The sequence below is a fragment of the Danio rerio genome, chromosome 7 (genome assembly GCF_049306965.1).
Source record: "Danio rerio strain Tuebingen ecotype United States chromosome 7, GRCz12tu, whole genome shotgun sequence".
NCBI classification, from domain to species: Eukaryota; Metazoa; Chordata; class Actinopteri; order Cypriniformes; family Danionidae; genus Danio; species Danio rerio.
In genome coordinates, this window is record NC_133182.1 from 60714014 (window position 1) to 60724489 (window position 10476).

Here is a 10476-nt window from a genome sequence, read left to right on the forward strand (position 1 = left end):
TGGCTGAGATAAGCTCATTTTCAACGTCCATTTCAGAAAGTGATAAAAACAGATCCAGCCATAAAATGCATCATTCTTTTTTGTTTTAGACAACATATCATGCACTGTTAAACATGTTAAAGCAAGTTGCAAGTGAAAATCTATGTCTCTGACTGAGTTTGCATTACTGTGATTTGACCTCTCTGCTGGCTGAGATAAGCTCATTTTCAACGTCCAATTCAGAATGTAATAAAACCAGATCCAGCTATAAAATGCATCATTCTTTTTGTTTTAGACAACATTTCATGCACTGTTAAACATGTTAAAGCAAGTTGCAAGTGAAAATCTATGTCTCTGACTGAGTTTGCATTACTGTGATTTGACCTCTCTGCTGGCTGAGATAAGCTCATTTTCAACGTCCAATTCAGAATGTAATAAAACCAGATCCAGCTATAAAATGCATCATTCTTTTTTGTTTTAGACAACATTTCATGCACTGTTAAACATGTTAAAGCAAGTTGCAAGTGAAAATATATGTCTCTGACTGAGTTTGCATTACTGTGATTTGACCTCTCTGCTGGCTGAGATAAGCTCATTTTCAACGTCCAACTCAGAATGTAATAAAACCAGATCCAGCTATAAAATGCATCATTCTTTTTTGTTTTAGACAACATTTCATGCACTGTTAAACATGTTAAAGCAAGTTGCAAGTGAAAATATATGTCTCTGACTGAGTTTGCATTACTGTGATTTGACCTCTCTGCTGGCTGAGATAAGCTCATTTTCAACGTCCATATCAGAAAGTGATAAAAACAGATCCAGCCATAAAATGCATCATTCTTTTTTGTTTTAGACAACATTTCATGCACTGTTAAACATGTTAAAGCAAGTTGCAAGTGAAAATCTATGTCTCTGACTGAGTTTGCATTACTGTGATTTGACCTCTCTGCTGGCTGAGATAAGCTCATTTTCAACGTCCAATTTAGAATGTAATAAAACCAGATCCAGCTATAAAATGCATCATTCTTTTTTGTTTTAGACAACATTTAATGCACTGTTAAACATGTTAAAGCAAGTTGCAAGTGAAAATCTATGTCTCTGACTGAGTTTGCATTACTGTGATTTGACCTCTCTGCTGGCTGAGATAAGCTCATTTTCAACGTCCAATTCAGAATGTAATAAAACCAAATCCAGCTATAAAATGCATCATTCTTTTTTGTTTTAGACAACATTTAATGCACTTTTAAACATGTTAAAGCAAGTTGCAAGAGAAAATCTATGTCTCTGACTGAGTTTGCATTACTGTGATTTGACCTCTCTGCTGGCTGAGATAAGCTCATTTTCAACGTCCAATTTAGAATGTAATAAAACCAGATCCAGACATAAAATGCATCATTCTTTTTTGTTTTAGACAACATTTCATGCACTGTTAAACATGTTAAAGCAAGTTGCAAGAGAAAATCTATGTCCCTGACTGAGTTTGCATTACTGTGATTTGACCTCTCTGCTGGCTGAGATAAGCTCATTTTCAACGTCCATTTCAGAAAATGATAAAAACAGATCCAGCCATAACATGGATCATTCTTTTTTGTTTTAGACAACATTTCATGCACTGTTAAACATGTTAAAGCAAGTTGCAAGTGAAAATATATGTCTCTGACTGAGTTTGCATTACTGTGATTTGACCTCTCTGCTGGCTGAGATAAGCTCATTTTCAACGTCCAATTCAGAGTGTAATGAAACCAGATCCAGCTATAAAATGCATCATTCTTTTTTGTTTTAGACAACATTTCATGCACTGTTAAACATGTTAAAGCAAGTTGCAAGAGAAAACATATGTCCCTGACTGAGTTTGCATTACTGTGATTTGACCTCTCTGCTGGCTGAGATAAGCTCATTTTCAACGTCCAATTCAGAATGTAATAAAACCAGATCCAGCCATAAAATGCATCATTCTTTTTTGTTTTAGACAACATTTCATGCACTGTTAAACATGTTAAAGCAAGTTGCAAGTGAAAATATATGTCTCTGACTGAGTTTGCATTACTGTGATTTGACCTCTCTGCTGGCTGAGATAAGCTCATTTTCAACGTCCAATTCAGAAAGTGATAAAAACAGATCCAGCCATAAAATGCATCATTCTTTTTTGTTTTAGACAACATTTCATGCACTGTTAAACATGTTAAAGCAAGTTGCAAGAGAAAATCTAGGTCCCTGACTGAGTTTGCATTACTGTGATTTGACCTCTCTGCTGGCTGAGATAAGCTCATTTTCAATGTCCAATTCAGAATGTAATAAAACCAGATCCAGCTATAAAATGCATCATTCTTTTTTGTTTTAGACAACATTTCATGCACTGTTAAACATGTTAAAGCAAGTTGCAAGTGAAAATCTTTGTCTCTGACTGAGTTTGCATTACTGTGATTTGACCTCTCTGCTGGCTGAGATAAGCTCATTTTCAACGTCCAATTCAGAATGTAATAAAACTAGATCCAGCTATAAAATGCATCATTCTTTTTTGTTTTAGACAACATTTCATGCACTGTTAAACATGTTAAAGCAAGTTGCAAGTGAAAATCTATGTCTCTGACTGAGTTTGCATTACTGTGATTTGACCTCTCTGCTGGCTGAGATAAGCTCATTTTCAACGTCCAATTCAGAATGTAATAAAACCAGATCCAGCTATAAAATGCATCATTCTTTTTTGTTTTAGACAACATTTCATGCACTGTTAAACATGTTAAAGCAAGTTGCAAGTGAAAATATATGTCTCTGACTGAGTTTGCATTACTGTGATTTGACCTCTCTGCTGGCTGAGATAAGCTCATTTTCAATGTCCAATTCAGAAAGTGATAAAAACAGATCCAGCCATAAAATGCATCATTTTTTTTGTTTTAGACAACATTTCATGCACTGTTAAACATGTTAAAGCAAGTTGCAAGTGAAAATCTATGTCTCTGACTGAGTTTGCATTACTGTGATTTGACCTCTCTGCTGGCTGAGATAAGCTCATTTTCAACGTCCATTTCAGAAAGTGATAAAAACAGATCCAGCCATAAAATGCATCATTCTTTTTTGTTTTAGACAACATATCATGCACTGTTAAACATGTTAAAGCAAGTTGCAAGTGAAAATCTATGTCTCTGACTGAGTTTGCATTACTGTGATTTGACCTCTCTGCTGGCTGAGATAAGCTCATTTTCAACGTCCAATTCAGAATGTAATAAAACCAGATCCAGCTATAAAATGCATCATTCTTTTTGTTTTAGACAACATTTCATGCACTGTTAAACATGTTAAAGCAAGTTGCAAGTGAAAATCTATGTCTCTGACTGAATTTGCATTACTGTGATTTGACCTCTCTGCTGGCTGAGATAAGCTCATTTTCAACGTCCAATTCAGAATGTAATAAAACCAGATCCAGCTATAAAATGCATCATTCTTTTTTGTTTTAGACAACATTTCATGCACTGTTAAACATGTTAAAGCAAGTTGCAAGTGAAAATCTATGTCTCTGACTGAGTTTGCATTACTGTGATTTGACCTCTCTGCTGGCTGAGATAAGCTCATTTTCAACGTCCAATTCAGAATGTAATAAAACCAGATCCAGCTATAAAATGCATCATTCTTTTTTGTTTTAGACAACATTTCATGCACTGTTAAACATGTTAAAGCAAGTTGCAAGAGAAAATCTATGTCCCTGACTGAGTTTGCATTACTGTGATTTGACCTCTCTGCTGGCTGAGATAAGCTCATTTTCAAGTCCATTTCAGAAAATGATAAAAACAGATCCAGCCATAACATGGATCATTCTTTTTTGTTTTAGACAACATTTCATGCACTGTTAAACATGTTAAAGCAAGTTGCAAGTGAAAATCTATGTCTCTGACTGAGTTTGCATTACTGTGATTTGACCTCTCTGCTGGCTGAGATAAGCTCATTTTCAACGTCCATTTCAGAATGTAATAAAACCAGATCCAGCTATAAAATGCATCATTCTTTTTGTTTTAGACAACATTTCATGCACTGTTAAACATGTTAAAGCAAGTTGCAAGTGAAAATCTATGTCTCTGACTGAGTTTGCATTACTGTGATTTGACCTCTCTGCTGGCTGAGATAAGCTCATTTTCAACGTCCAATTTAGAATGTAATAAAACCAGATCCAGCTATAAAATGCATCATTCTTTTTTGTTTTAGACAACATTTCATGCACTGTTAAACATGTTAAAGCAAGTTGCAAGAGAAAATCTATGTCTCTGACTGAGTTTGCATTACTGTGATTTGACCTCTCTGCTGGCTGAGATAAGCTCATTTTCAACGTCCAATTTAGAATGTAATAAAACCAGATCCAGCTATAAAATGCATCATTCTTTTTTGTTTTAGACAACATTTCATGCACTGTTAAACATGTTAAAGCAAGTTGCAAGTGAAAATCTATGTCTCTGACTGAGTTTGCATTACTGTGATTTGACCTCTCTGCTGGCTGAGATAAGCTCATTTTCAACGTCCAATTTAGAATGTAATAAAACCAGATCCAGCTATAAAATGCATCATTCTTTTTTGTTTTAGACAACATTTCATGCACTGTTAAACATGTTAAAGCAAGTTGCAAGTGAAAATCTATGTCTCTGACTGAGTTTGCATTACTGTGATTTGACCTCTCTGCTGGCTGAGATAAGCTCATTTTCAACGTCCAATTCAGAATGTAATAAAACCAGATCCAGCTATAAAATGCATCATTCTTTTTTGTTTTAGACAACATTTCATGCACTGTTAAACATGTTAAAGCAAGTTGCAAGAGAAAACATATGTCCCTGACTGAGTTTGCATTACTGTGATTTGACCTCTCTGCTGGCTGAGATAAGCTCATTTTCAACGTCCAATTCAGAATGTAATAAAACCAGATCCAGCCATAAAATGCATCATTCTTTTTTGTTTTAGACAACATTTCATGCACTGTTAAACATGTTAAAGCAAGTTGCAAGTGAAAATATATGTCTCTGACTGAGTTTGCATTACTGTGATTTGACCTCTCTGCTGGCTGAGATAAGCTCATTTTCAACAACCAATTCAGAAAGTGATAAAAACAGATCCAGCCATAAAATGCATCATTCTTTTTTGTTTTAGACAACATTTCATGCACTGTTAAACATGTTAAAGCAAGTTGCAAGTGAAAATCTATGTCTCTGACTGAGTTTGCATTACTGTGATTTGACCTCTCTGCTGGCTGAGATAAGCTCATTTTCAACGTCCAATTCAGAATGTAATAAAACCAGATCCAGCTATAAAATGCATCATTCTTTTTTGTTTTAGACAACATTTCATGCACTGTTAAACATGTTAAAGCAAGTTGCAAGTGAAAATCTATGTCTCTGACTGAGTTTGCATTACTGTGATTTGACCTCTCTGCTGGCTGAGATAAGCTCATTTTCAACGTCCAATTCAGAAAGTGATAAAAATAGATCCAGACATAAAATGCATCATTCTTTTTTGTTTTAGACAACATTTCATGCACTGTTAAACATGTTAAAGCAAGTTGCAAGTGAAAATCTATGTCTCTGACTGAGTTTGCATTACTGTGATTTGACCTCTCTGCTGGCTGAGATAAGCTCATTTTCAACGTCCAATTCAGAATGTAATAAAACCAGATCCAGCTATAAAATGCATCATTCTTTTTTGTTTTAGACAACATTTCATGCACTGTTAAACATGTTAAAGCAAGTTGCAAGTGAAAATCTATGTCTCTGACTGAGTTTGCATTACTGTGATTTGACCTCTCTGCTGGCTGAGATAAGCTCATTTTCAACGTCCAATTCAGAATGTAATAAAACCAGATCCAGCCATAAAATGCATCATTCTTTTTTGTTTTAGACAACATTTCATGCACTGTTAAACATGTTAAAGCAAGTTGCAAGTGAAAATATATGTCTCTGACTGAGTTTGCATTACTGTGATTTGACCTCTCTGCTGGCTGAGATAAGCTCATTTTCAACAACCAATTCAGAAAGTGATAAAAACAGATCCAGCCATAAAATGCATCATTCTTTTTTGTTTTAGACAACATTTCATGCACTGTTAAACATGTTAAAGCAAGTTGCAAGTGAAAATCTATGTCTCTGACTGAGTTTGCATTACTGTGATTTGACCTCTCTGCTGGCTGAGATAAGCTCATTTTCAACGTCCAATTCAGAATGTAATAAAACCAGATCCAGCTATAAAATGCATCATTCTTTTTTGTTTTAGACAACATTTCATGCACTGTTAAACATGTTAAAGCAAGTTGCAAGTGAAAATCTATGTCTCTGACTGAGTTTGCATTACTGTGATTTGACCTCTCTGCTGGCTGAGATAAGCTCATTTTCAACGTCCAATTCAGAAAGTGATAAAAATAGATCCAGACATAAAATGCATCATTCTTTTTTGTTTTAGACAACATTTCATGCACTGTTAAACATGTTAAAGCAAGTTGCAAGTGAAAATATATGTCTCTGACTGAGTTTGCATTACTGTGATTTGACCTCTCTGCTGGCTGAGATAAGCTCATTTTCAACGTCCATATCAGAAAGTGATAAAAACAGATCCAGCCATAAAATGCATCATTCTTTTTTGTTTTAGACAACATTTCATGCACTGTTAAACATGTTAAAGCAAGTTGCAAGTGAAAATCTATGTCTCTGACTGAGTTTGCATTACTGTGATTTGACCTCTCTGCTGGCTGAGATAAGCTCATTTTCAACGTCCAATTCAGAATGTAATAAAACCAGATCCAGCTATAAAATGCATCATTCTTTTTTGTTTTAGACAACATTTCATGCACTGTTAAACATGTTAAAGCAAGTTGCAAGTGAAAATCTATGTCTCTGACTGAGTTTGCATTACTGTGATTTGACCTCTCTGCTGGCTGAGATAAGCTCATTTTCAACGTCCAATTTAGAAAGTAATAAAACCAGATCCAGACATAAAATGCATCATTCTTTTTTGTTTTAGACAACATTTCATGCACTGTTAAACTTGTTAAAGCAAGTTGCAAGTAAAAATCTATGTCTCTGACTGAGTTTGCATTACTGTGATTTGACCTCTCTGCTGGCTGAGATAAGCTCATTTTCAACGTCCAATTTAGAATGTAATAAAACCAGATCCAGCTATAAAATGCATCATTCTTTTTTGTTTTAGACAACATTTAATGCACTGTTAAACATGTTAAAGCAAGTTGCAAGTGAAAATCTCTGTCTCTGACTGAGTTTGCATTACTGTGATTTGACCTCTCTGCTGGCTGAGATAAGCTCATTTTCAACGTCCAATTCAGAATGTAATAAAACCAGATCCAGCTATAAAATGCATCATTCTTTTTTGTTTTAGACAACATTTCATGCACTGTTAAACATGTTAAAGCAAGTTGCAAGAGAAAATCTATGTCTCTGACTGAGTTTGCATTACTGTGATTTGACCTCTCTGCTGGCTGAGATAAGCTCATTTTCAACGTCCAATTTAGAATGTAATAAAACCAGATCCAGCTATAAAATGCATCATTCTTTTTTGTTTTAGACAACATTTCATGCACTGTTAAACATGTTAAAGCAAGTTGCAAGTGAAAATCTATGTCTCTGACTGAGTTTGCATTACTGTGATTTGACGTCTCTGCTGGCTGAGATAAGCTCATTTTCAACGTCCAATTTAGAATGTAATAAAACCAGACCCAGCTATAAAATGCATCATTCTTTTTTGTTTTAGACAACATTTCATGCACTGTTAAACATGTTAAAGCAAGTTGCAAGTGAAAATCTATGTCTCTGACTGAGTTTGCATTACTGTGATTTGACCTCTCTGCTGGCTGAGATAAGCTCATTTTCAACGTCCAATTCAGAATGTAATAAAACCAGATCCAGCCATAAAATGCATCATTCTTTTTTGTTTTAGACAACATTTCTTGCACTGTTAAACATGTTAAAGCAAGTTGCAAGTGAAAATCTATGTCTCTGACTGAGTTTGCATTACTGTGATTTGACCTCTCTGCTGGCTGAGATAAGCTCATTTTCAACGTCCAATTTAGAATGTAATAAAACCAGATCCATTTATAAAATGCATCATTCTTTTTTGTTTTAGACAACATTTCATGCACTGTTAAACATGTTAAAGCAAGTTGCAAGTGAAAATCTATGTCTCTGACTGAGTTTGCATTACTGTGATTTGACCTCTCTGCTGGCTGAGATAAGCTCATTTTCAACGTCCAATTTAGAATGTAATAAAACCAGATCCAGCTATAAAATGCATCATTCTTTTTTGTTTTAGACAACATTTCATGCACTGTTAAACATGTTAAAGCAAGTTGCAAGTGAAAATCTATGTCTCTGACTGAGTTTGCATTACTGTGATTTGACCTCTCTGCTGGCTGAGATAAGCTCATTTTCAACGTCCAATTTAGAATGTAATAAAACCAGATCCAGCTATAAAATGCATCATTCTTTTTTGTTTTAGACAACATTTCATGCACTGTTAAACATGTTAAAGCAAGTTGCAAGTGAAAATCTATGTCTCTGACTGAGTTTGCATTACTGTGATTTGACCTCTCTGCTGGCTGAGATAAGCTCATTTTCAACGTCCAATTCAGAATGTAATAAAACCAGATCCAGCTATAAAATGCATCATTCTTTTTTGTTTTAGACAACATTTCCTGCACTGTTAAACATGTTAAAGCAAGTTGCAAGAGAAAACATATGTCCCTGACTGAGTTTGCATTACTGTGATTTGACCTCTCTGCTGGCTGAGATAAGCTCATTTTCAACGTCCAACTCAGAATGTAATAAAACCAGATCCAGCCATAAAATGCATCATTCTTTTTTGTTTTAGACAACATTTCATGCACTGTTAAACATGTTAAAGCAAGTTGCAAGTGAAAATATATGTCTCTGACTGAGTTTGCATTACTGTGATTTGACCTCTCTGCTGGCTGAGATAAGCTCATTTTCAACGTCCATATCTGAAAGTGATAAAAACAGATCCAGCCATAAAATGCATCATTCTTTTTTGTTTTAGACAACATTTCATGCACTGTTAAACATGTTAAAGCAAGTTGCAAGAGAAAATCTAGGTCCCTGACTGAGTTTGCATTACTGTGATTTGACCTCTCTGCTGGCTGAGATAAGCTCATTTTCAATGTCCAATTCAGAATGTAATAAAACCAGATCCAGCTATAAAATGCATCATTCTTTTTTGTTTTAGACAACATTTCATGCACTGTTAAACATGTTAAAGCAAGTTGCAAGTGAAAATCTATGTCTCTGACTGAGTTTGCATTACTGTGATTTGACCTCTCTGCTGGCTGAGATAAGCTCATTTTCAACGTCCAATTCAGAATGTAATAAAACCAGATCCAGCTATAAAATGCATCATTCTTTTTTGTTTTAGACAACATTTCATGCACTGTTAAACATGTTAAAGCAAGTTGCAAGTGAAAATCTATGTCTCTGACTGAGTTTGCATTACTGTGATTTGACCTCTCTGCTGGCTGAGATAAGCTCATTTTCAACGTCCAATTCAGAATGTAATAAAACCAGATCCAGCTATAAAATGCATCATTCTTTTTTGTTTTAGACAACATTTCCTGCACTGTTAAACATGTTAAAGCAAGTTGCAAGAGAAAACATATGTCCCTGACTGAGTTTGCATTACTGTGATTTGACCTCTCTGCTGGCTGAGATAAGCTCATTTTCAACGTCCAACTCAGAATGTAATAAAACCAGATCCAGCCATAAAATGCATCATTCTTTTTTGTTTTAGACAACATTTCATGCACTGTTAAACATGTTAAAGCAAGTTGCAAGTGAAAATATATGTCTCTGACTGAGTTTGCATTACTGTGATTTGACCTCTCTGCTGGCTGAGATAAGCTCATTTTCAACGTCCATATCAGAAAGTGATAAAAACAGATCCAGCCATAAAATGCATCATTCTTTTTTGTTTTAGACAACATTTCATGCACTGTTAAACATGTTAAAGCAAGTTGCAAGTGAAAATCTATGTCTCTGACTGAGTTTGCATTACTGTGATTTGACCTCTCTGCTGGCTGAGATAAGCTCATTTTCAACGTCCAATTTAGAATGTAATAAAACCAGATCCAGCTATAAAATGCATCATTCTTTTTTGTTTTAGACAACATTTAATGCACTGTTAAACATGTTAAAGCAAGTTGCAAGTGAAAATCTATGTCTCTGACTGAGTTTGCATTACTGTGATTTGACCTCTCTGCTGGCTGAGATAAGCTCATTTTCAACGTCCAATTCAGAATGTAATAAAACCAGATCCAGCTATAAAATGCATCATTCTTTTTTGTTTTAGACAACATTTAATGCACTGTTAAACATGTTAAAGCAAGTTGCAAGAGAAAATCTATGTCTCTGACTGAGTTTGCATTACTGTGATTTGACCTCTCTGCTGGCTGAGATAAGCTCATTTTCAACGTCCAATTTAGAATGTAATAAAACCAGATCCAGACATAAA